The sequence below is a fragment of the Coregonus lavaretus genome (assembly GCF_964263955.1).
Source record: "Coregonus lavaretus genome assembly, chromosome: 19".
Classification (NCBI taxonomy): Eukaryota; Metazoa; Chordata; class Actinopteri; order Salmoniformes; family Salmonidae; genus Coregonus; species Coregonus lavaretus.
The window spans coordinates 9,206,875-9,211,036 of NC_140006.1; the positions used below are offsets into that span (position 1 = coordinate 9,206,875).

Here is a 4,162-nt window from a genome sequence, read left to right on the forward strand (position 1 = left end):
TACATTTGTAACAGCCTAAACATTACGAAACTTCTATTCGATCAAATATGACTCATGCAATTCGACACTCTCGTTACAGAAAAAGGGCTTATCTCACAAGGACAGATTTTGGGCAGAGTAAATCCTCTCGTTTCGCCTCTTCCTCTCTGATAGCACACACATTTTCGAGAAACACGGTAAACTATACAGGAATGACGATATACAGTGGGGGGAAAAAGTATTTAGTCAGCCACCAATTGTGCAAGTTCTCCCACTTATAAAGATGAGAGAGGCCTGTAATTTTCATCATAGGTACGTGTCAACAAAAAAATCCAGAATATCACATTGTAGGATTTTTAATGAATTTATTTGCAAATTATGGTGGAAAATATGTATTTGGTCACCTACAAACAAGCAAGATTTCTGGCTCTCACAGACCTGTAACTTCTTCTTTAAGAGACTCCTCTGTCCTCCACTCGTTACCTGTATTAATGGCACCTGTTTGAACTTGTTATCCGTATAAAAGACACCTGTCCACAACCTCAAACAGTCACACTCCAAACTCCACTATGGCCAAGAACAAAGAGCTGTCAAAGGACACCAGAAACAAAATTGTAGACCTGCACCAGGCTGGGAAGACTGAATCTGCAATAGGTAAGCAGCTTGGTTTTAAGAAATCAACTGTGGGAGCAATTATTAAGAAATGGAAGACATACAAGACCACTGATAATCTCCCTCGATCTGGGGCTCCACGCAAGATCTCACCCCGTGGGGTCAAAATGATCACAAGAACGGTGAGCAAAAATCCCAGAACCACACGGGGGAACCTAGTGAATGACCTGCAGAGAGCTGGGACCAAAGTAACAAAGCCTACCATCAGTAAGTGCCAGAAAGACCCATGCTGAAAGACCCAGCCATGTTTCATCTTCAATGCCCTTGCTGATGGAAGGAGGTTTTCACTCAAAATCTCACGATACATGGTCCCATTCATTCTTTCCTTTACACGGATCAGTCGTCCTGGTCCCTTTGCAGAAAAACAGCCCCGAAGCATGATGTTTCCACCCCCATGCTTCACAGTAGGTATGGTGTTCTTTGGATGCAACTCAGCATTCTTTGTCCTCCAAACACGACGAGTTGAGTTTTTACCAAAAAGTTATATTTTGGTTTCATCTGACCATATGACATTCTCCCAATCCTCTTCTGGATCATCCAAATGCACTCTAGCAAACTTCAGACGGGCCTGGACATGTACTGGCTTAAGCAGGGGGACATGTCTGTCACTGCAGGATTTGAGTCCCTGGCGGCGTAATGTGTTACTGATGGTAGGCTTTGTTACTTTGGTCCCAGCTCTCTGCAGGTCATTCACTAGGTCCCCCCGTGTGGTTCTGGGATTTTTGCTCACCGTTCTTGTGATCATTTTGACCCCACGGGGTGAGATCTTGCATGGAGCCCCAGATCGAGGGAGATTATCAGTGGTCTTGTATGTCTTCCATTTCTTAATAATTGCTCCCACAGTTGATTTCTTCAAACCAAGCTGCTTACCTATTGCAGATTCAGTCTTCCCAGCCTGGTGCAGGTCTACAATTTTGTTTCTGGTGTCCTTTGACAGCTCTTTGGTCTTGGCCATAGTGGAGTTTGGAGTGTGACTGTTTGAGGTTGTGGACAGGTGTCTTTTATACTGATAACAAGTTCAAACAGGTGTCATTAATACAGGTAACGAGTGGAGGACAGAGGAGCCTCTTAAAGAAGAAGTTACAGGTCTGTGAGAGCCAGAAATCTTTCTTGTTTGTAGGTGACCAAATACTTATTTTCCACAATAATTTGCAAATAAATTCATAAAAAATCATACAATGTGATTTTCTGGAATTTCTTTTCTCAATTAGTCTGTCATAGTTGACGTGTACCTATGATGAAAATTACAGGCCTCTCTCATCTTTTTAAGTGGGAGAACTTGCACAATTGGTGGCTGACTAAATACTTTTTTTCCCCACTGTATATATATATTCAGAACCCCTACTTGCAGGTGAATGCATCGATTGTTTTCGGATAATTGAAAAACTAGCTAAGTGTATATTCTACTATTTTCAACAAAACCACGAAAATACGACTGGAACAGGGTCCCGATATGCTAGGGAGTAGTCTAAACGGGATCCTTGGGACTTCCCAACGCTGACGTCACCCAATTGAAGTTTAGGTTTAAAACGGTAAGGGCATAGATAGAACAATGAGACAGATATTTCACCAGATGTGTAAATGTGAAGTATCCGGTTGGCGTTCCCTCTCACTACCAAATATGGTATTGAGAGGAAGCCCAGTGGCAGGCAGTGGGAGAAGATGCAATGAGATGGTTTTTGGCCGACATTCTGTTAATTTACTCATCAATGAAACATTTGATCTCAATACAGTTTACTGCTCCCAAAACCAAAATCTGTTATGAGCAGAGTGGACAAAGTTTTGTAGACTTTACCCTAAGTTTTGAAAAATGGCATTGTTTGGAAGGAGTGCAAAGGCGAATTGAGTTATTGCACACGCGCACTTCAGAGTAAGTGTTCCCCAACGGAAAAATGCAAATGCTAAAATGCGGCAATAGGATCGCACTAGCTCGTGCTTGGCTCTGCCCACTTACTTGCTTGTTCTCCCCACTATGGCTCAGTTGTTCCTAATTGAAACGACAGTCTGTAGTCTATCTTGGTTTAGTTATAAAAAATCTTCGGTAAGGGTCGGGGTTAGGGTAGGGTCGTCCCAAGGATTCCAGATAGCACTAACCGATATGCTAGCTAGCTTGAGAGCTTGCATGCTTGATAGTTCACGTAACGTTAGCTAATGTATTTTGACACCACATAAGTTAGAATGCCTGACCTGATAGTTTATTAGCTTGCAATAGAAATGAATATTGCCAGTCCATGAATGAACATGTATGATACAATGAACATGTATGATACAAAGTGAATCACCAAGCTAGCACCCTGTTCCCTATATAGTGCCCTACTTTTGGTAGTGCATTGTATAGGGAATCTTCAGTTCCAGCTGCACATCTTATGCATTACAATTTTGTTCTTCCTCTGCAGGTTCTTTGATGGACCCTGAGAAATGCAACCTGCCCTGTCCTGAGTCTAAGAACCATCCTTGGGAGACACAATGTGCGACAACCAGTTTTCACAACGTGCAGACTTCACTGTTCCACCCACAACCAGACTAGCACCCAGCATCATCATACTGACCTGTCACAGCACCAAGCGCTCCTCGACAGGGCTTCACAGACACCCAGGCAGATCAACTCTTAGAGGCAGAAACCAAGCATCGAGGAGGGCAGAGTGAACATGCCTCTTCTATTCTCATGGCTCTTTTTGTCCTGGGCCTCAACCGATCTAGTGTGAAAAAGACAAGGCTATTGAAAGGAGACTTTATTCTCAATGCAAATTTCCCAATTGGGACAGTAAATATATTGATTGATGCTTTAGCTGCAAGACAACTACAAAAACATTATGCTGATCATTAAGCCTAATTGTTTTTGAGTATGTTGGTCCTTTATGTCAAATATTTTCTTTTACTTCTTACACCTGTTTTCCCCATCCCTCTCGGCAGTATGCCTACTTCCGCATGGGGGTCAAGCAGACGGAGATGGTGAAGTCCAAGCTGTTCCGGGTAATCCTGGAGGAGGTACGCTGTAGACACTGCTTCCTGGAGTGCAGGGGGCTGTACCAGACCCCCGACAAGAAGGACCAGACCCTCATCATCAACCCCAAACTTAACGATATCCTCGCCGTCCCTGAAGAAACCTACCTCACCGACATCACCATGGCAACACAGGAGGAGTTTGAGGTGTTCTAGAAGCTGATGGCAATAGAGTGGCAGGAGGAGGATGATGAGCAGGAGAGGGACATGGGAGCTGACAGTGATGATGATGATGAGGAGACGAAAAATATGAAAAGTGGCTACAGGAAGAGGAGAAAGAGATGAAGGTAAAGATTGTGTGCAAACCTGTGATATCTGAAACAGAGTGGACATTCAAAAAGATCTAGCTATTTATCACTTGAAAATGTAATAAAGTATTTTCATGTTGATTACTTGACTGTTATTGTAGTTAGTGTGTTGTATGAACATTTAGAAGTCCCCTGTAGCTCAGTTGGTAGAGCAAGGCGCTTGCAACGCCAGGGTTGTGGGATCGTTTCCCACGGGGGGC

General features: G+C 43.3%; 1 pseudogene across 1 annotated transcript; it reads left to right on the forward strand.

Moving 5' to 3' along the window:
* The first annotated feature begins 3,316 nt into the window (after positions 1-3,316).
* On the forward strand, positions 3,317-3,939 carry LOC311146929 (transcription termination factor 4, mitochondrial-like; annotated as a pseudogene). The gene is made up of 2 exons: positions 3,317-3,352; positions 3,565-3,939. The product of its transcript is annotated as a transcription termination factor 4, mitochondrial-like (transcript).
* Positions 3,940-4,162: the final 223 nt, after the last annotated feature.